Raw genomic sequence first — 23,761 nt, 5'->3', positions numbered from 1 at the left:
CAGGAAGCAGAAACAGAAGAAGAAACCTTCCATCCTTCAACATCCATACTAAAAAAAAGGGGGTTCATGGCTCTTAGAAAGGAGTTAGGTAGGAAAGTTAGTTAGGGGGTTTCTGGTCTGCCTACAAAGACACTGTGGTCATCTTATCCACCTAGAAGGGGTCCCCCCTAATCCACCCACAATCAAGCAAGCCAGAAGGCATTTTTTAACTCACAGAAAGAAACCAGTAGACAGAGATTTAGGTACCAGTTTAAGCCAGTCACTCCTACCTGCGCAAAGAAGACCCCAACAACCTTCAACTCATTTGAGTCTCATTATACCATCATTATAATATGAGGCATATGCCCGGAAGTTCATTAACATCATTATAACAGACTGAATTCTGGGAACAAACATGAACAGAAAGCAAAATGATGAATCACTGAGTCCTGTCAATTTTAGTCATCAAGGAAGCCCACTCTATGTAACCACCCACAGCAAAAAGGGATAAAAACCCTGAAGTCTTTGTTATCAGGCCTTCTGAGCCACGCTTCTCTTGCTCAGGCCCGCTTCCACGTCTGGAAGTGTGCTTTTCCTTCTAATAAAACTTTTCTTTTCTACTGTATTTCGGTGTCTTGCTCAATTCTTTGTTCGAGACATCAAGAACCTGGACAATGCACCAGGAGAGGACTCCACTCTCCAGTAACACCACTCCAAACAATCTGACAGTAGGTGGAGCCCATGAATTAGCATCTCTAACAACCTTCCAAGTGATGGTGATGCTACTGGAATGTGGACCCCATTTTGAACAGTTCTGCTCTACACAATGCTACTATACCTTGAATGTAGATGATGCCCACTATACAACGTCTAGAAAAGAGGAGCTCCTGGTCCCCTCCATGGTCCTCTGTTAAGCCCACAGGCTGTTACAATCAATGTTTACCCAAACACAGCTGGGAATGACTCCCTGGAGGCAGGAAGACAATGTTGCCTAGTGACAGAATATTGGGTCATTGAGAAAAGGATCTTAAAAGACGCCAAGAGACAATTTTAAAATCTAAGTCTAAGGTTACATTCAGGTCATAAAATATATCAACCATTTCATTCTCTAGATCTTTAGGGCAATGACAAAATAATGAAAAAAATCCTAAAACATTATTTTATTTCTCCATGCTACTCACCAGAAGTCCCAGTACTGAGAACTGAATGATTAGTTTGATCAACAATCCATTCTGGGAACAACCAAAAAAAAAATTATCCTTGTTTTAAATTCTGAGCTGAACTATCCCACACAGATCTGCTGTTCTCCCACTTGGATTTGGACTCATAAAAGGCATACGAGGTGTCAATACTGTTTCTACAAATCCATCACCCTACTTCTGACAGAATGGCCAGCAAATGTCCCAGAAGTTCCCAAAACAGAACTTCAAATTTTTGATGGTTTAAAGAAAATGCACGTATACCTGAGTTCAGCTTCTTTTTGAAATTCATCATCTGTATCAATTCACCTGGCATTGATATCCTTCCCATGAAATTACAGGGCCTGTTCTAAAAAGACAGTTCATTCATTTAGCACTACAGATTATGTGAAGTTTCCCTTACAGAATAAGCATATAAAGTATCAGTAGTGTCATTCAAGAATTAGACAAAGACTTTTTCCACCCAGTTTTGGGTGATAGTGTAAGCTGATCTGAACTGACAGAAATAATAAATGAGGCCGTTATCTTCAGCTTTACTCTTCCTGATGTCATTGTTTTTCATTAAAAAATCATCATCATCTTCCAGGCATAATACCATGTTAATCCAAACCCACATAAGGTCTTCTCTGCTTCTGGGTGGGATCTTTCCCTTGTTCCAGGCACCTACAAGTAAGGTGGTGATTCCTAAGAGTCCACCTTCTTAAAGTTCAATTTTTACCTGGACTTCAAGACAAATTATTATACAAATACATATCTATCTTCACATTATAGTGAAGCAGATCCCAGTAAGATTGACATTTTGCCAAAATATTACGGAATGAATTAAGTTGTGAAACTGCAGAATAAGTGGAATGAAAAGTATTTTCTCAACTTATTATTGAAACATTTCAAAACTAGAGAAAAGTTGCAAGAGGAGATTCTTGCCCATATAACCTTCACCTATGTTCACCAAAGGTTAACACTTTGCCACATTTGCTTTTTCTGTCTCTTTCTGCATGTGTATGTGTGTCTAAATGTATATATAAAGACACATACATATGTGTATATAATATAGGCATATACTTCTTTGAGAATCATTTGAAAGTTACTTGCAGATATGACACTTCACTCACAGCATATTTCTCCTAAGATCAAAGCCATTCTACCGCATGACCACAATATACTGATCTCTTTTGGAACATGTACCATCGATGTAATATTATTTTCTAATATATAGTCTATAATCGAAGTCTTCAAATTGTCCTAATAATGTCCTTCATAGCTTCACTTCTTTTTAAGAATCCAATTCAGTACCACACCCTGCATTTAGTCATCATGATTCTTGAGACTCCTTTGATCTAGGACACTGTGTTGGTTCTCATGACATTGACATTTTAAGAATACGGCCAAGATGGTCCTCAATTTGGTTTGCCTGATTTTTTTTCTCAAGGTTACGTTCAGATTTAACAGTTTTGGCAGAAATACTACACAAATAACATTATATCCTTTCTTAATGCATCTTATGAAGCAAATGGTTTCAATTTGTCCCATTATTGGCAATATTAAAGTTGACCAGTTGAAAATGGCAATGTCTGCCATATCTCTCCATTTGAATGATATCTTTTCCCTTTTGTAAATAAATAATCTCTGGGCGACACTTTTAAAGACTATACAAATATTCTCTTGCCCAACAAACTTTAACCTAGTGGTTTTAGCATCCATTGATGACTCTTGCCTAGATCAGTTATGAGTATGGTGTTCGCAAAAAAAGCATTACATATACTGGAGGTAGAGTGCAATACCAAAGCCCATTAACTCATATACAGAAAATATTCTTGATTAAGATTAATCTCATTACTGCTTAATTAGAAGTTTCCTATTTTCTGAGAAAATGCAGTACTAATGGATAATTAATTCTATGAATACAGTTGTCAGTTATTTTTCTAGAATAATTCAGATACATGCAAGAATGGAAATGTATAAAAATGAACTAAAATGAGGCTTTTAAAAATAACAAATGGCCCTGAGTGGATGGTCCCTGTGGCAGAGACATTTACAGTGCATCAAATATCCATGTGCTCTCCCATATCTACCAATTACCCTTCCACTTAGAAGGAACCAGGTAACAAGTTCTGGCCAATGAATAACCTGTGAGTAGAAATGACAAGTCACTTTTGACCTGAAAATCCTACAAATCCATGCATAATCCTCATCTCTCTCCTTTGCTTCAGCATTGACCATGGAGCCTCAGTGCTGAAATGACGAGTCATGACACAGCAGCAGCCTGGGCTGCTAAATCACTGCATTGAGAACAGCTGCACTGGAGAGCTGCTTGAGCTACAGTGGACTTAGCATAAGTGAGAAATAAACTGTGTTGAGCTGCTATACTTTAGGGTTATTAACACAGCATAAGTCTAGTCTATCATAACTAGTAGTCTCTAAAAGCCAATTTCGAAATCAACAGTCAGAATTTTACAAGAACAATCATTGATTAGAATGGTGGTTTATTAAATTATCCATAATTGATGCAAAAATCCTGGCTGTCTACAGAACAACCTTCTCTACCTTTCCCTCTGTCCAGTTTTTTTTCTGGCTCCAGAAACAGAAGGGTGAAAATGAGAGCTCCTGGTATGATGAAGCTGGTTAGTACTAGTTTAGGAGAGCTGCTTTGGTAGCTGGAGGAAATAACATTGATACCTTGAAATTGGCCATGGTGGGAGGATTACACCAAGGAAACTGGCAAATCCTACAAATCAGCCCCACTCCCTGAATCCTCCTGCAGAGAGCTGGTTGATGAACATTTAATGGCACATCATTGGCTATTTTCTTTCCTGGGTTCTGCTACAAATAGAAGATTGGGCATATGACTCCATATTGACCAGTAAGACTTGAAAAGAAATTGCATCCAGTGTGTTGACTCTTCTCCCTATGAAAAATGAAACTGTCTATATACCAAACTGCACATACTAAAGAAATGCAAGTATATGATCACTAAAAGATATATACTAGAATGTACATATGTACTAGGTATGTACTAGAATGTTCAATGCAGCACTATTCACAATAACCCAAACTGTTTACTTTTCAAATGCTCATCAACAGTAGAAGGAACAATACTATAAAGCAATGAAAATAATTTACAACTACACACACACACAAAATGGCTGTGAATCTCACAAACATAATGAGTAGAAGGAACCAAAACAAGACAGTACATAGTATGTGGTTCTATTTAATGTTCAAAACAGGCAAAATTAATCTACAGTGTCAGAAATTCAAAGTTATACAACTGGTTATACTTGGAGAAGGTAGTTATGGAAAAGGTGCCTATAAGAGACTTCTTGGATGCTAATTATATTCTGTTTCTTGATCTGGGTGCTAGATGCCAGATGCGCTGTTTGTGAAAATATATCAAACTATATACTTAGGATATGTACACTTTTCTGTACATATATGTCAATAAAATGTTTTGTTTTAAGAAAGAAATATGAGAAAGAGAAGACAGAAAAGGAAGAGACTGACGGCTTTACCTTCCTACATTAAGACATGGCTGTGTGAGAACCATGACAACCATGTTCATCAGCACACTGAGGACAGCAGAACTGAATCCCTGAAGACCAAGTTAAACCACTACAGTCTTGGAAACCGCTCTGGATGTCCTGTTTTGGAAATGGTAAATTTAATTTTGTTGTGTCATTCAAATTATTCATTCTGATTTTAAATAGAGGCAGCCTTTTGGTATTATATGTATAAAAAATATAAATGTCAGGATTGCAAAGCAGAATAATTAACCTATTTAAGTGAATAATTTTCAATACTGCATCAAATAATCAACAAGGTTGTCTCGGTCCATTCAGGTTGCTACATAATAAAATACCAGAGACTTGGTAGATTATAAACAACAGAACTGATTGCTCATAGTTCTGGGGGCTGGGAAGTCCATGATGAAGTCACCGCAGCATGTCACGTCTTGGTGAGGGTCCTCTTTCTGCTTGATAAGCTAGCATCTTCTCATTGTGGCAGACGATGGGAGGGGTGAGGAATCTCTCTGGAGTCTCTTTTCTAAAGGCACTAATCCCATTCATGAGGGCGCCATCCTCATGTTTTAAGCACCTCCCAAAGACTCCACCTACTAATACCGGCACTTTGGGGGTCAGAATTTCAACATCTGAAGTTTGGGGGTAGGGGGACACAAACATTCACACCATAGCAAAAATTATCCTGATCACTCTATTAACTTGGGCCCCCTAAGTTATACTCACCTGTCTGCTCAAATGTCACCTCCTCAATAAAAATTTATTTATTTATTCTGTCATAACAGAATTTCCTTACCCTAATCACCTATTTCCTTCTCAATGCCCTCCTTTATTTTCTTTAGCACATCTATATCTCTGAAATTATATTATTTTTGTCTATATGTCCCTCTTCTAGAACGTAAGTTCCATATAAAAATAAACATGAGAGTATACAAACCTTTTTCATCTTGTTTGATGTGGCCTTTCTAGTATCTAAAATTGGGGCTGGCAGAATGTGGACAATAAATGCTTTTTAAATAAATAAGGAATAAAAAACATATTTTCAGGCACTATTGAAGCTTTCCACTGAGTACCTGTTAGTTAGTGGGTTCCCCTGTTTTCTGGTCCTTCAGTCACACCCTTGCTTCCCTCTATTTCTTCCTGCCAGACATGGATAATAGGCAGGTCTTGTGGGGATGGGGGTTTATCCTGTCCCACTTTTATCTGGGATTCAAAAGGGTGCCCTGTCACCTAGTTTTGTTCTAAAAGTTGTCCATGGGTTTTTAGACTTGCTATTGAATTGCCCTGTTTTTGCAAGAAGATTTTAAACTAAGCCTCCAAAACTGTGAACGCCTTTCCAGAATTCCCACTAACTGTACTTTTTAAACCTTTTCAAAATAACCCAATGACAAGCATCCCTTTTAACAAAGCAAGAAAACAGAGCTATAACTTATTAAGCCTGAATTTCTGACTCATCAGAAACACAGCATAGCAAATCTAGCACAATTAACATTCGTTAGATAACTGACAGGCATACAGGGCATGATGACCCACAGCATAAAGGAACTGACATTGAAGCAGGACACGTTTCCAAGTGTGTGGTGATAAAGCATTCCTCTCTCATAATCAGTAGAGTGACTATTTCTGCAAAGTCTGCCCATGGAATAAAACAAGACACCAAAATACAAGGCAGAGGTTCTAATAGTTCTCCTACATCTCTGCCAGTCTGTGTAAGTACAAAGGTGTCCCTTTGACATGCTGTATCCCTTAAAGTCCATCAGTACTAAAAATATTTCTTTGCTACAAGGTGAAGATTTTGACATAGTTCATCAGATTTGGCTGTGACTTTTCCCTTTCTTTTTCACTTTCAATGATGTACTAAACTCTTTCACTCAAAATCAAATCTGCCAATTGCAAACCAAAGCAATCTAAAAGAACAAATAGTCTCCAAGTTTTCCTTCAAGCCCAGTTAGACAGACTTAACGTACTTTTAGCTCAGCTGTGGGCTAGAGAAAGCACATCTAAGGCACAGAATAAATTGAAATGTTTCACAAAGGTGATGAAATGGAATGGCTTCACCTTTCCTCTAAATATTTGGCTGCTTTTCCTCTTCTTTTCATCTGTTCTAAACCACCAACCAGCCATTCCCCATGAGATATGACCTGGTATTCAGACGAAACACTTCTGGAGAAAGAGGCTCTTTAAATACTAAATATGGTACCAAAAAAATCAGTAGTAGCTGGTGGAGGAATACAGAAATACAAGATGGTGGAATAAGGTGATCCTACAATAGTGTATGAATGTTGAGGAGTCTTGCTCTAAAGGGCAGCAGAAAAATGGGGTGATAGTCAGAGGATCTTGAAGTCAACAGAATTTGAGATTAAAAAAATAATAATAATAAGAGCAAATGTGTGTGATACCGAAAGGTAAAACTGATGATCCAGGATGGAGGGAAGAGTCGCTAGAGCATACGAAACAAGATGGCAGTCTACTTTATAAGAAGTAGGGTACTGCATACTTGAAACTAATAGAAAATAGATATAAATGTTTTAAAAATCAATAAAAACACAACTATAAAAGTGAAAAAAAAAAAAAAGTAGGGTTGACCTTATGACCCTGGTAGAAGCATAGGTAGCTCATCCCGAGAAAAAGGAACAAAGGCAGAGAACATGGGTACAGATTCAAGGTCAGTAGTACGATTCTGGGGCGTGTGGGGGTATTCTATTCTGATGGACTCTCTTTTCTGTATGAAACAAGAAGCAATAATATCAGCTACAAGTTGGAATGAGAGAGAAGAGGGGAAAAGGCATGAAATAGTTACCTAAGAGAACAGGTGGCTAAATAAACTTGAGAAGTAGGATCTGACTACCCAGAAGCTGTAGGACTCACAAGTAGCTTGTGGTCACAAATGTAAAGTAAAATCGGCCGCACAATAGTATGTTTTTCTCCAGCTCGGTTTAGCTGGGCATGTGAAGGCAACGAGTGAGTGAAGAGTTGAATGTAATCACAGTTAGACTTTTGCCAAGAGAATAGAAAGAAAGAAGAAAGGAGATGTGTGCAAAGTATAGGCAAGAGAGTAATTATAATAATTATAAGTCTAGAATCTGAGCTGGAACAAAAAGAAAATGAGGACATGAAAGGGATGAAAGACAGTGAAAAGGTGGTAGGATCAATACATTTCAGGCCACAGGGGGCTATAGAATTGTTAAAATTTAGGTCCTACAGGAACAAGGGCTCTCAAGAAGTTATCCACACTGCCAGACAGGGCTCTGGTGTTAGTATAAATGAAGAAGTAAGTTATCAAGGATAGATAAACAACAGAGATCATCCCCTATTATTTAAGGCTGCCATGGGAACAGACAACTCAGACTAGAGCTGTCTTAAGAGAAAGACAAAACTGTCTGAGGTAAAAGAGATTAGAAAAAGATTAGAAAAGGACAGAGGAGAGCTCCTAGGTATAAACATATACCAACACACACTCTTTTTTAAATGATGGTAGATATAAACAAGCAAGATATCAACAAGAAGGAAAAACATTCTTGAAACAAGATTTCTTGTAGCAGGCAAAGCAATGACCTACATCCTAGATTCATGCAACCAAAGACCGTTGTTGGAAAGCTTGAGTTCTTCCAGCCAAACCCATTTTACAGATGTGTAACCAAACCCAGAGTGGTGGGAGGATTTACCTAAAAGGCACACAGCTATTATGCAGACACCTTGCCTCACTTTTTAAAAGGGCAGATTATTTTTATGTCAGCTGAACCATATGAAATTGACGTTTTATAGGTCAAAATGGTCGAATATTGCCAGTTTCATGTTGTTCAACCTAATGTACTCCAGAGTTCTTTCCACTATAGGAGAGTGTCAAGAATGAGCAATATCAATGATGTTTTAAAATAAACTACTGTCTACAGCCATGCTACCCTGAACAAGCCCAGTCCTGTCTGATCTCGAAAGCTAAGCAGGGTTGGGCCTGGTTAGTACTTGGATGGGAGACCACCTAGGAATACCAGGTGCTGTAGGCATAAAAAAATGAAAAAAATAAAAAATAAGAGATTGTAAGCTGACAAGGTCCTTGCGATCTGTGAGGTCAACCAAGGGTTGCCTCGCCTAAAATAAATAAATAAACTACTGCTCACTTGTTCCTAACTCCGAATTTTATCAAGAAAATGTTTACAGGAAGCTATGTGAAGTTAACAGTAAAGAATCTCCTAAAACTTAAGTTAAATTTAACCTGTAGTAAGGAAATGATTTTTAAAAATCCAAAGGTGATGGATAAGAATATCTATCTGGAGCTGTGACTAAGAGATTACTGGTAACACTACAAACTAAATTAAGGTGACCTGGAGAGATATAATTGGATTATGACTATAAATATAATGCTTATGGCTAAGGAACTGCATCGTGTATTAGGAGGAGAACAATAGTCAGCAAGATTTTTACAAAAGGGAGGCAACAAAAAGGGGCAGGGAGAGTCAAATCCAAGAAAGAGGGTCCCAGGCAAGAAAAAGCTAAAAGAGTTCATCACCACCAAACCAGTATTACAAGGAATGGCTAAAGGGATTTCTTTAAGAAGAAAAAAAAAAATCATCAAAAATATGAATAAGAAAACATCACAAAGGAAAAACATTCTAACTGACAAAGGCAAACATAATAAAAGTAGTGGATCAATCACACTAAAGCTAATACAAAGGTTAAAAGGCAAAAGTAGGAAGATCATGTGTCATTAAAACAGTAAATAAGGGATATATACAAACACATGCAAGAAGTAAAAAATAATGACTAAAGCATAAATGTGGAGGGGATGAGAAAAAATGGGAGTGATTTTAGAATGTGTTAGAACTTAAGCGACCACCAACTTAAAATAGACTGCTATAAACATAGCCTGGTATATTTGAAGCACACTGTAACCACAAACCAAAAATCTACAAGAGATATACAAGAAATAAAGAGAAAGGAATACAAACACACTATAGAAAATCATCAACATACAAGAGCAAGAGAGTAAGAAAGGAACAGAATACAAAACAATCAGAAAATAATAAATAAAATGGAAATAACTACATACTTATCAATAATTATTTTAAATGTAAATGTATCAAATGCTCTAATCAAAAGATGAATGGATAAGTGGTACATATATGCAATGGCATATTACTCAGACATAAGAATGAAATTTACCATTTGCGACATGGATAGACATAGAGAGGATTATGCTAAGTGAAATAAGTCAGACAGAGAAACACAAATACCATATTATTTCACTTATATGTGGAATCTAAATAAATAAATAAACAAACAAAATAGGAACAAATTCATAGATCCAGAAAACAAACTGATGGTTGCTAGATGGGAGAGGCAGTTGGGAGCTAGATAAAAAAAAGTGAAGGAATTAAGTACTACAAATTGGCAGTTCGAAATAGTCACAGGGATGTAAAGTACAGCTTAGGGAACATAGTCAATAATAATAACTATAAATGGTATCAAGAGGGTGCAAGACTTACTGGGGGGATCACGCTGTAAGTCACATAAATGTCTAACCACTGTGTTGTACATCTGAAACTAATATAATATTAAATGTCAACTGTAATTAAGAAAAAAAAAATTTTTTAATTCAAGAAAGAGGTTTTCGCAGGAGTTTCCAGCCCATCCCCACAGAGTAATATGCCCCCTCAGGGTGCATGCCATTGGTCTACAGAACTTAATGATACATCATCAACTCTGAAAGGTCACATCATCAACTCTGAAAGCCTTCATCTCCTTGTGAAAATAACCTGGCTCCCCATTAGGACGTGACCACAAAGAGGCTGCCACTGTCAGATCACACATACTTGGAATTCCTGGTGGTTATGTTTCTCATTGAATATTAACAAATCAGCACTATCATCTTCCATACATCTCTGTACTTGGTGAGTGTGGCTAATGTGCATTGGTGTTTGAGAAACAATGAAGAGGATACTGTCAGTGCCCAGGAATGTCCCCTGGTCCACCCTAGGGACACCGCACAGACTTGCTTCACATACTAAGGTATTCCTGCTCCCCTTGGCCTGAGGGTCAATGGGAGGTTCTCAGCCTGTGTGCCAAACAGGCATGATGTGCTAGAGGGTTACTATCCTAGAGTGACTCTCGATGAAGCAAGTGTTGGTGGATAAATATTCCAACTTCCTCAACCCTCAGTAGGAAAACTGAGGCACACCCTATGCTGCCTCCCCAGGCATTTACAGGGAAAACTCAAACTAAGATAGGTAAATCAGCTGAAAAATCAGGTTCCTCACCCTTCAAAATCAAACAAGGGCTACAATGAATTCAATAAGGTATGGACGGCAGCCCAAGAAGATATGTCTGGAAGGCGAGCTGGGTTTGCCCAAAGAAATACGAGATACCCCAAAGCTTATGCAAGTGTACCATAATCCATTTAAATAATACTAAGAGACTTTTCCTTGCATTGTTTCTCTTTAAACTCTACATGATAAGCATTAGACAGTGTATGTGAGTTGGTAAATTACATCTTACTGTCTTCTCTCATTTGTCTGGAGGTCACACTTCTCATAACTTGTTTCGTAAGTGAAAAAGAAAAGCCCAAAGCCTGAAGATTAACACTGACTTGATGTGGTCAAGATGTATATGAAAAGGAACAGAGAAAGAAAATAAAAGCATATGGCAAGACAGGGCAGAGAATAGTAAAGAGCCAAGTGAATAGACACCGGATGTGATAACAGAGATGTTAGTATAGTAGCCCCTATTAGCTATGAAAGATAAGATCCAAGACCCCCAGTAGATGTCTGAAACTGAGGATAGTACCGAACCCTACATATATTATGTTTTCTCCTATACATACACGCCTTTTCACTTGAAAGAAGCACTTTACAGCTTCTCTTTGGCACATCCGAATTGCCACCATCACCACTCTTGGGCTTGGGGGCCATTATTAAGTAAAATAAAGGTTATTCGAACACAAGCACTGCAAGACCACGACAGTCAATCTGATAACCGGGTGGCTACTAAGTGACTAAGGGGCAGGTAGTGTCTATAGAGCAGAGACGCTGGACAGAGGGATGATTCACGTCCTGGGCAGTATGGGGCAGAACAGTGAGAGATTTCATCACACTACTCAGAACAACACACAATTTAAAACTTAACGAATCACTTATTTCTAGAATTTTCCATTTAATATTTTCAGACCACAGTTAACCAAGGGTAACTGAGACCATGGAAAGCAAAACTATGGATATGGGCAGACTACTATATTCCAACAGCCACCACGGTCATAACAGACAGCAGAGTTGGAGCCCTGAGCACCTGTGACTAAGTGCTTTGCATACTTTATCACTTAATTGTCACAGTAATATTTTTTTATTATTTTATTCTCACAATTGCACTACAAGGTAGTTATTGTTGTCTCATTTTGCAGGTGACAAAAATAAGGTTTGAGGTTAAGTCCACGGCAAACGACTGGTAAGCAGTAGAGTCAGGACGTGTGCCCAGGCAGTCCGAGTTCTGAGCCCATGTGACACACTGTTCTACTGCTCTCTTCTCCATACTAGACAGAGCCATCAAGTAGGGAGAGTTATGATTCAGAAGTCTATATTTGAGAATGTGGAGAAGCATCAGAAGGAGATGGGAAATCTACAAAGCAAAGCAGGATATGGGGTCAGACCTACTTACTCTGGTAATTACGGAGGCCACTGCTGGAAAAGTACCAGTCTGGAAGCGCCCGGGAGGCTGAAGACCTGCCCTGGAGTGAAAACATCATTCAGAGTTAACACCTCATTCAGTAAGAATGCTCCCCATAGAAGAGCTTGGGGAAAGAGGAACAGACAGGTCAATATTCTTCCTGTGAAACTAAAGCAAAAGCTGTGATAGGAGAAAATGAGAGCATGCACATAGCTTGAGTAGGGGAAATTGTGGACATCATCTCACACCTACTAGAATGTCTAAAAGTGAAATGACAACGCTAAATGTTAGGGAGGATGTGGAGCGATCGGACATCTCAAACATTACCGGTGGAACTATAAAGTGGTACAACCACTTAAAAAAAGGGGGGGGGGGGCTTGGTTGTTCCTTATAACATCAAACGCCAACCATATTGCCCAGCAACTATTTCCTCAGTATTTGCCTAAAAGAAACAAAAGATGTCTAAAACTGTTCATAGAAGCTTTATTCATAATAAACCAACAATCAGAAACAACCCAAATGTTCTTCAACAGATGAATAGTTAAACAAACTGTGGTATACTCATATATTGGGATACTACTCAAAGAAAAAAGGAACTACTGATAATACACAATGGACCTCAGAGGCATAATAATAAGCATATTGGTATATATAGACTTTCTAAAACAGGCTAAACTAATTAATAACGACAGAAATCAGAACATTGGTTGCCTTGGGGGTGGTGGTGAATGACTAGAAAGTGCATAAAGAATATTTTAAGGTGATACAAATGTTCTGTCTCGATTGGGCTTTAGGTTATACATATCTAACATTTGTGAAAATTCAAAGAACTATCCAATATGGATATGTGCCTTTCACTTAATGTAAATTACATCTAAAATTTATTTTTGAGAAAATTAAAGAACTGCATCCATAGACTCACTCACTCATGTTATCAAGTTTTAGGACAGCCTTTGCTACAGTATCTGATTCAACTAAAGTTGCTGAGAAGAGCAGGAGGTCACATGGACTCATTTTCCCTCCACAAAATAATTTCCCAAATTCATCCTGCTGTCATTTCCCTCAGGAATAAATGGTGTAACTACAAATAAATCCTTTGGTTTTCCTTCAAGTACAAAGGATCATTACATTCATTTCTTTTAGACAGAATATTAGGTATAAATTGCAATTGCACTCCTTATTCTGAAGAATTCTCTTTCCATCTGGCACACTTGTTAATTTTTCCTCCTATGCACACAGAATTCTCTTGGGAGTACCTACTAGGTAGAGATTATGCATTAGTGCTAAAGTTCCTCCAAACAAATGTAAATTGATTTTTCTTCAAAAATTAAGCATGTAAGTAATTCATCATGGGAAGATGAATTTTGATATCACATAGTAAAGACATGGTTATTGTTGAGGGTGTTGGGAAAAGAGGAAAGAAAAAAGATTTTCTTTTAAATTAGCAGCTATCACTAATACTTACACATATAGCTATATGGCATTTGGCAAATGAAATACCGTCTTTTTAAAATATTAAATCTTAACTATATTTCTAAACAGATTCTAGCACTGTCTCAATTTTAGATTTTAGGAACAGAATTGAGTACACCTGGAAGAAAGGTACACATAATCTTTCATGAATTTACCACTGATAGAAAGGACAGTTTGTCTAAAATAAGGTATAAAGAAGTGGAAAGAGAAATTTTAGGAAAGCTTATGTGGGTCAGATCTAAATATGACAGCTCCCCCAGGGAAGGCTATCACTAGAGTGCAAAGTTAAGAGGGTGCTATTTTTGCTTGTTTTGAAGACTGGAGGAGCCAGCAAAATATAGCAGCTATCACATTATGTTTGCTTAAGTTAAACAGTATCAAGGCTAGGTCTCTTTCCCAACATCAAGAATCTTATATCCAAAAGCTTCCTCAATACCATCTGGACCACCTTCCATCAAAATGTCTAAGAGACAACTTACACTCGACATGCCAAACGTGGACTCCTGATCTTCTCTCCCAAGCTCTGTCTACCCAGAGCTGTCCTCACTAAGGTGAGGGCAACTCCTTTCTTTTAGTTTCTCATGCCAAAAACCTCAGCACTATCCTTGACCCTTTTGTTTTATTGCACCAATCGATATCTACTCCCTCAGGGAAGATAGAGTCCCCTCCCTCTATCTTCATAAAATACCCATATTCCAACTACTTCTCACCTCCTCCACTGTCACCACCTGTCCTGATTCATCATCCTCTCTCCCCTAAATTAATGGAAAAGTTTCAGAATTGATATCGGTCTCTTCTCTTGTCCCTACAGAGTCTGTTCTCAGCCAGCAGTCATAAAAAAAAAAATAAATCGTGTCAAATTTCTGCTCAGAACTCTACATAGTCCCATATATCACTCAGTAAAAGTCTAAATCTTTTTTTACGTTTTCCCTATTTTTTTTAATTGTAAAATACACGCCCATATATCACTCAGTAAAAGTCTAAATCTTTTTTACGTTTTCCCTTTTTTTTTAATTGTAAAATATACATAACATAAAATTTACTGTTTTAGCCATTTTATAGTATACGATTCAGTGGCATCAACTATACAATGACCTTAAGAACTTTACATGATCTACTGCCCCCTCCCCATTCTCTCTCTGACATTATCTCCTGCTCTTTGCCCTTGCTTCAGCCACAGTTTCTTCTTGCAGGGTTCCTTGGATGTCAAAATGTCAAGAGCACTTGTGCCTTTACGCTGTCTATTCATTCTTCCTGCAACATTCTTCCACCAAATACCTACATGTCCCTTCCCTTACCTCCCTCCAGTCTTTCTCAAATCTCATCTTTGCAATGATACCCACATCCTATTTAATACTGCAACCTTCCCTTCCCCAACCCTACTCCAACCCAGCCTACCAATGGTTCTTATTCTGTTCTCATTATGTAGCACTTATCACCTTCCAACGTAATATATTTCGCTGAATTTCTGACACCATAGAGTCGATGACATATGAGTGGCGGGCAGTTATTTTGAGAATCTTCAAGGAAAGAGTATCTTCATGCAAAACTTTATGCAAAACTTACATCATAACAAAAGGAGAGCCAGTGGGGACTCCAACTTCTGACTCCCATTCTCATTAATTCATTAAACAAGTCTTTCTTGGGAACCTACTTTGCATCAGGCATTGTGAATATAGTAATAAAGAAATAGTATCTGCTCTCAAGGAACCTGAATCTAGCAGGAAAACTAACTATAAATTAGACATTGAATTCCAATGTGCTAATTGTTGTGATAACTATACTGAGAGGAGGTACCCAACCATCATCATCAGACACTTCTAAAGCTAAAGACAGAAGGCATAATTGTCTACTTTTCTCTTTTTTTTGTCAAACTGTTAAAGTGGGACAAATCATAGTACTGACGTAAGAGGCATCAAGTAATATATTCAACTAAAGTATCATAATACATATTATATATTTATAGTTATTCCAAGTCCACATGTCTGTTTGTTCCCACCCCCCATCCTAAAGTATGAACTCAGGCACCAGGTCCTTCTTCAATTTCTGCCTCTAAGCATTGTGTGACGTTCTGAACTTGTTTCATCAGTTCTAAGCAAGGGACCAGGAACTCTGACCACCTCTCGATCTCAACATCTTGGATTCTATTTTTGCCTAAGTAAAACTCTTAAGAAGATTATCATTACTCTCAGGAAAGGAGTCTATTTTATTTTTTTCTACTAGCATATGTTATAGAACATTGGGTTAAAATAATGTCTAATGATATTTATATCACAGGTTAAAAAATTATTTATATATGATACTCTAAATCACGTCAAAACTTATTAACTCTAGGACTCAATTTTTATTTATAATTCCATGTTACCACTCTCTGTAAGAAAAGAGAATTAGAAACATTCTGTTGGTTGGGTCTCATTCAACATGATGCTCTCAAAGATCCTGAAAGCCAAACCAGCTTTCATCTTCTTGTTTAACAGATTTTATTATGCTAAGAATCTTCCATCTATAAAATTCTTCTAACTATCTCAATTGCCCTTCAATGCATAAAACGAATTATTTATAATGTAGGAGTCTGGCAAGAAATGGTGTACATCAATCAATGACAATTTTACAATGAAATCATAATTTAAGTCCCACGAAAAGGTAAAAAATTAAATTAAATAGTAGATGCCAGTGCCCTCTCAACAACCACCCACAGGAATCTCATATTAGACCAAAAATATAGATAATACAGATTTTTACTGGTTTAAACTTTAATTAAAAGAACTATTCCTGATGTTCCTGCTGTATTTCTACAGCAGGATACAGAAGCTTGTTTAATTTTTTTGCTGAGATCCACAATTGGGGATGGGAAAGTGGCTTCCAAGACGAGAGGAGGTGGAAAATAAATTCAGTTGGGGATATATTTTTAAGATATCACCCAGATGGAGACATCTAGCACAAGCTGGAAATACAGCTTTGATGCTAAAGGAAGAGACTGGAGTTAGAGACACAGATTTAGTGATAACCACCGTAGAGATCACTGTGAGAGCCATGGGTTGGATGCAATTATAGAGTGAAAGAGTAACTCATGGAGAAAAGCAGAGAGAAATCTCCTTAAAGAGAATGAAGAAACCACAAGGAAATGGTGAGGTGAGAGACAACTGAGAAGGGAGTGATAAAGAATCTTCGGAAATGAAGTGAATTGAAGATTAAAATTATTTTAGTGAATTTTCAGGTTATTTTTTTCACTTCGAGTGAGAACTTTGCCATTGGTGGAGTCCTGGGAGAAGGGAGAATGATCAAAAGCCTTGACCCTGAAGAGAGCAAGGGAGAATACATAAGCACTTCAAGATGTCTGGAGGAAAACATCTTGAGAGGGCAGTTGCTTGAAGGTAAAGGGAAGTGGTGAGGACACCTGATAGTATTTGTGGGGTGAGAACAAGAAGTTAAGAAAGAAATACTCTGAGTATACCAGCAAAATGGAGAGCTCATCTGGAGATGCAAAGTTCTAGATCAGCTGGGAGTAAATGAAATCACAGGCTCACAGTTTGCAGTAAGTTCGGTGTTAAAAATATGAGCTTCAGGGTTGGAGTGAAGGAAGCAGGGACATAAGTCACAGATGGACTGCACTCTCTCTGAAGTGGAAGGCAGGGCCATATGCAAAAAGCAAGAGAGAAACCTATAAAGATGTGCAGCCACCCCACTGCTTGGAATTTCAGTCCTCCTTGCCTAAAGTCTCTTACTCTTTACTGACAAATAAAAGAACTGATTGATCGAATGCATGTTAAATTGAACTAAATGCAGTTTAGTTACCAATGCAAAGCATTTTCTTTATTTTAATATAGTACCTCCGTCCAATAATTTCAGTAAGTTTTCATATATTATATTTGCTTTATCTTTCACTGTATCTTTTATCTTTCAAAACACATATACTGAGTTATAGCTTTAACTAAATATCATTCATCATCTCGAGATATTTTTCCAGTCTGTATCCTATGATCAATTTTAGTATATGTGCTGCCAAAGTGAGCCCTATCCTATGATCATTATGAGAATTCCTGCCATTAATAAATTATTTGGGAAAAGGATGTAAAAACTTCACCCATAGTAATTAAACAGATTGAATCCATTTTTCTCCTCAAAGTTAGCAAATTAACATGTAACTAGATTTGTATCGTTTAAATTATCACTGTGCCTTAGTACACTAATTTATGATGTATATGATTACAACAAAATGCAAATAAAGTAGGATTAAAAGTGACAGTGAGCAAAGAATTTTAATGTTACAGCTTCAAAATGGCTGTGATAAAATGTGCTAGATCAACCAAAAGAATCACAGCATCTGTTTTGTCAACTTTTCAAGTTCATCATATTCTTTTTCAGTCTCTCCATTTCCCTCTGAGTGTATCTTCCTGGCAAATCATCAAGTCTCCAAGTAAAGATAAAATATTCTCTCTAGATAGAGAAATGTTAAAAAATGTTTCATTGTACTCAAAATCGCTCCAAGACGAGGATGATATAAGATTAACATCTGAAGAGAAAAAAATTAAAAGGTCCAAGGAGTAAGAGAGAAAAGTGTTTGAATCAGTAAAAACCTTCTGCTAATAACTCTGAAAAAGGTGGCAATCAACAAAACTTTGGTTAATCAGATCATGTGTCACAAGAATATGTCCAGTATGTTAAAACAAACACTTAAATAACTATTAAAGTAGATGATGGTGTCAAAATTCCCAAAGAGCAAATATTTGGGCAGCCTCAAGGTCAAGACAGTGTCCTAGAATGGACTGACCCATGCATCTCTGACCCATCCAAACCTTTTGTCAGTCAGACAGACCAACTAATGAGAAGCACTGGTCTACAAGACTTCACTCTTCCCAACTGTCCATCCTCCATTCTTAGTGCATAGGCCTTTGTCCTGATACCTGTCATATCATGGTTGAAAGACTGCTGATCTATTTCTGGGTACCATTACCCTATGCCAGCAGGAAGAAGAAAAAAGAAAGCAAAAGACAGAAGGATTAGGGGGTATGTCTACTGATTCTATCCCTTTTTAAAGGCTTTTTCAGAAGCCCGTTCAACAACTTCAGATTGCCATACCCAGCTGGAAGGGAGACTAGGAAATTGAGTATTTGAGCTCTCCAACTTTGATGGAAGAAACAGGCTAGGGAAAAGTGCATTGTGAGTGACTTTAGGGTGCCCAGCCCACAGCATCTTCCAGCTAGGACACAGTAAGTACTCAACGAACATTTACATACTGTGGAATAATCCATCTCCTCGCTGTGACACACACACGTCACATCTATTCTCACTCTATCCTCATCTCATTTTGTGTCTTGCTTCCTTGGCCTAGTAGAGCAAACAATTTCTCCTCTGTGGAAACTCTACTCATTAAGAATTTTTTTCTTAAAATTACAGTATAACACACACACAGAAAAGTGCACAAAATGTAACTGTACAGCCTATTCGCTTTTAATAAATTTAACACATTCACATAAGAAGAAACAGAACATTACCAAAGCCACAGAAGCCCATTATGCTTATATTACACTTTTACTTAACGATATTCTAAGGTATACCTATGTGATCGATATGTGAAATTAGGGACTTGATAACCTATTTTATAGATAATGAATGACTGGTAAAAATCAGAAGACCTGGATTTTCAAAATACAGAATGTATTTCAGTATTCTTTTTAATCTCTGTGATGCATGAGACCAACCATTTGAAAACTGCAAAAGAGTGTTCTGTTGGGATTCCTCCACACTGTCAATGAGATAGCTAAAGACAGACCTTATTAATCCCAAATTTAAGTTGCACGATACTGTGGATTTTACATCGATTTTTAAATAGGCTAATAGGTACTTCTGAGGGGTGTGTTTTAGTATTTCCAAATCACTCATCATGCAGCTGCTAAAGACAACAAGAAAATAATTTAAAGAATAATTCTTAATTCAAAAGAAAAAGAACACCGATTAAGCCATAGTTGTGGCTTAGCTTTACAAACAATGACTTATAGTGAATTCAATACATTACCAACAGTTTATTCTCACCATAAGCATGAAGTGAACCATTCTACAGATCACAAAAATAAGGCAGAGAGAAGTTACTTGCCTGGTTTCATAAAAGTAGTTAGTCATCTGGCCCTACATTTCTCACCTCTTAAATTCTCCCCCTTCTTCTCTCTACTCCAGCCCCAACAGTACCCCTGGTGTCCTCAGAAACAACAAGCGTGATCCCATCTCTGAACCTCTGCACTGGCTGTGCCCTCTGCCTGGAATGCTAATCCCCTAGGTTTCCACATAGCTCTCTGTCTCTTCCTTCCTTCTGATCTCTGATTTTTATTTCTATTCCAGTATAGCTTCAGTCTTCCCTAAATACTCCCTATATGCTTATATCTTACTTTAGATTTTTGAGAGGTAGGAGACTTGAAGCATGAGAGCAGTCCCTTGGGCAAGTTACTTAAACTAAGTCTCAGTTTCTTCATCTATAAAATAGAAAAACTGACACCACTCTGTGTGGTTAGAAAAAGGATTTGTGTACATTTACAGTGGTGTGCTTGTATACATTTAACAACTGGTCTTCCGAGAAAATGTAGATTTGGGAATAAATATGCAGTAACACACATCATATAGTGTTTCTCCCATATATACAATAGATGTAAATAACTGCGAGAGCATAGATAATAGTAAAATAATGAAATGGTCAGTTCTGAGTGTTTTACCTTTTAAAATGAAATTGTTTAATTGTATATTTAAATAATTTAACTTTTAATAATAGCCAAAAATTAGTTGGCTCTGTATGTGTAGTGTGTAGTGTATGTGTGTATGTGTATGTGTGTGTGTGTGTGTGTGTGTGTGTGTGTGTGTGTGTGTGTGTAGTGTATGTGCAACACACCATGGGATAAACCAAAGCCAGGGTCATTTACAGGAAAGAAAAGCTACAATATTTGTTCCGTTTTCACTAAACAGACATAAATTAAAAGAAGCATCAAGTCTACTGTATGTGATCTTATACCAGAGACGGTTAATAGCAGGTTAATTCTGGGGCTGTAGCAACAACTTCAATGCTAATGAACAGAAATTCTGAGACACATCAAACTAAGGACTACAAAGGAATGTCAACCAAGCAACCACAGAAATTGTGTCTCCAACAAAAAGGCAAAGATCTATCACTGGTGAGCATTTTGTCACAACAGACAGCTGATCTCTTTACTGAAAACTCACTCTGACAGATTTCCAAAAAGCTTATCAGGAAACATCCTCTAGTCACAACCAACCCAGACAAGCTTTAAATCAAGGTCAGGGTGAAATCCTTCCATATCACCACCCAAATCCTAAACCGCTAATCCAATTCAGCTGTGTTAAAATCCCAGCGGGGCAAATATGATCCAAATGGAAGAGAGAAGCACTAGTTAGTGTTAGATTCAACGTGAGAACTCAAAAAAGGACAATTTTCTTCTATAAAAAGGTATTGTATGGCAGATGCAACACAGGGATAAACCTGGTTATTACCTTGCAAAAAACAAAAAGCATCATAACAAAGTATCTTTTCATATACTCTGCTAATAGCTAAGCCACTGTCATTCTTTCACCTTTGCTGAAATTAGATATTTGGGCCACTTTATGCATGACTCTATTCATCACCGAAAGCTCCTTTTCTTATTCTTCATGAATTACCTATCAAAGAAGTTCCAAGATACAGCATCACTCTAGACTTATCCCATCATCACAAGCAGAGAGAAGGGCAGTTAAACCAGAGGGGTAACTTACCTTAAGTCATACATAGCAAGGGAGCAAAGCTATGCACTGAATCGCAGGCCTTAGAGCTTTTAATAACTATCACAAATAACTATAACAAACTTAGGATGTACAAGGATACTTAGGTGAATAAAGACCTGAATTTCATCCTCAGAATTCTCTTGGTCTATTCACAAAGATGCCTCATTAGAATGCAACCACTGGAATGAAACGTATCTAATAGAATAAGGCCACTGAAGGCCTTAAGAGTATTTTTAGCCTAGCTGTATTAGAAACCTTCAGTATGCAATTTGGGATGAATGAATCAATTATGTAGAAGTATGTGCTGGCTGTCATGAAGTCAAGCCCTGAGTTACTCAAGTACATCTAAACATTTCTGTAAAATTTCTGCTTGGTGTGCTGTCTTTCTTCCTTATGGAACACTGTATGTGTCAAAAGTTATGCCTAATTCACAACTCTTAGTCCAAGCAGGTGTCGTTTTTGCTTAATCTTACTGCCAAAGTTGCATTTCTTGGGGATATTTCTTCCATTTGGAATACACACCAGATACCCTCACAATTCAAAGTGAAATACTAGGCTCTTAAAAGTGTGAGCATTTACACTCTAAGTTTAAAAACTCACTTAACTTCCAATTCTTCTAATAGGGGGCGAAAAAAAGCTTCCATTAAGCCATTCCTTCCCTTTTTCCCTAAAACTTCACTTATATGAAGTTTTTACTCTTGCCATTATTAGGAGTTAGTATTAATGGTGACTTCAAAAGCACCGCAGGCTCGACCTTCCTCAGACTAGGAAGGGTTACTACAATTAGTGAAGTTGCTGGCACCATGCCTAAACCCCCTTTCCTGGTCCTATACACGGTGATGTGGGGAAAATTGGAAAGACCAGGATTCCTTGGGGGGAAAGACAAGGAACTGTCTCCTGAATTTCTTGCCGAGGCTCCAGGAGAGGCTAAAATAGAACATCCCCGCTTCCCTTAACCTCCAGAGACAGTTACAGAGTCACTGCTGAAGACCATATGGGCTGATATCAGTCAAAAATTGCCCCAGGAATGATACCAATAGGACTAAATGGTTCATTTCCCTGATAATCCTAACCGAGTTTACAAAAAGATGCTGATGAAAATCAGGAAAGGAGAGGTCTTTCCATACCCAAATGCAAACAAGTGAATGAGCATTGGCTTGAAGAAGTTGAGGAGGGAGCTATCAGAGAATTTAAGGAACTTCCTTCCCCAGCATAGCTTTCTACTCCAGTTCCCCAAGAGCTCTCCCACAACAGCTAAAAGGGCCAGCCTCTTGCTGAGGCGAAGCAGACCGCCCCCAAAACTTTCTATACTGATCCTGCTATTGTGTTTGAAATTTCTGCAACCACCTGCTTTGGCTCAAGGCTTTGAGAACCAAGGTTAAAATATAAACCATACCATGCCATCGTGCCATAGCACCTTATATAAAAAAATCATCGAATTTGCCTGTCACAGAGCAAATGGTGTAAAAGAGATCCCAGGAAAGATAAGTTTTTATTTTGAGGTGAAGTGTGGGAAGAGGAAGAAAGAGGAGAGAGAAACCTATTCCAGGGAACCAAAGGACAGAAGGTTTGGGGTGGGAACGTTACATAAAGGGAGAATGGTTGCTAAAATAAGCCAGCTATGGAGAGTTCTATCATTTTATAGCCTGATCTTGGATCAAAGAGGAGAAAGGAGGAGAGAATACCTCTGAAAATAATGCAGCGTTGGTCTCAGATCTAATCAAGGCTAAGAGGAAAGGGAAAAAATTTACGTAGCTCACCACTTAAGAATAGCGCCATTGTTCATGGCCACCAAGCAACAGCTTCCAACTGGATCCAACACTGCTAAAAAGGTAAAGGGAGGAGTCGTGGCTACTAACAAGCTCAATTTCCTTTTATGTTATAAACTGAATATTTGGTTTTCTCCCGAACCCCATCTGGACATCACTCTATTCTTCCTCCCTTTATCAACAAGCTCCACAAAAGCAGAACTTTCAACTTTCATTCTCCATCAGCCACTCTCACTGTCCCTTGATATTTCTCTTACAGTAAGGTTGATTTTGATTCCCTATTTACCTGAAGCAGTAATATCTGCCCTTGTCTTCCCTGGCCTCTCGGCAGCACCGTGGATGGGTGGGCTGTATTCGTTCTCTCCAATGACCAGCCTTCTCTTGTTTTTGCTCCTCCCTCATAGAGATCAAC

At 37.9% G+C, this 23,761-nt stretch overlaps 1 protein-coding gene and 1 pseudogene across 20 annotated transcripts in view; one reads left to right on the top strand and one right to left on the bottom strand.

The window, feature by feature from the left end:
• Positions 1-23,761, bottom strand: part of PAK5 (p21 (RAC1) activated kinase 5) — a 255,099-nt gene that overhangs the window by 189,780 nt on the left and 41,558 nt on the right. For 3 of the 20 annotated variants that reach the window (XM_015597095.2, XM_015597093.2, XM_015597097.2), the window contains one exon: positions 12,338-12,407. The exons of 15 other annotated variants lie outside the window; for them this stretch is intronic. The gene's annotated coding sequence lies outside the window, so the exon portion shown is untranslated. Of the gene's footprint in view, positions 1-1,442; positions 1,509-12,337; positions 12,408-23,635; positions 23,734-23,761 lie in introns of those variants that run through there. 2 more of the 20 variants (XM_025039746.1, XM_025039742.1) reach the window with 2 other exon arrangements.
• LOC112471112 lies at positions 8,579-8,697 on the top strand (annotated as a pseudogene).

The sequence above is a fragment of the Pteropus alecto genome, unplaced genomic scaffold, assembly GCF_000325575.1.
Source record: "Pteropus alecto unplaced genomic scaffold, ASM32557v1 scaffold45, whole genome shotgun sequence".
Taxonomy (NCBI): domain Eukaryota; kingdom Metazoa; phylum Chordata; class Mammalia; order Chiroptera; family Pteropodidae; genus Pteropus; species Pteropus alecto.
This window is presented reverse-complemented; position numbering and strand designations above follow the sequence as displayed.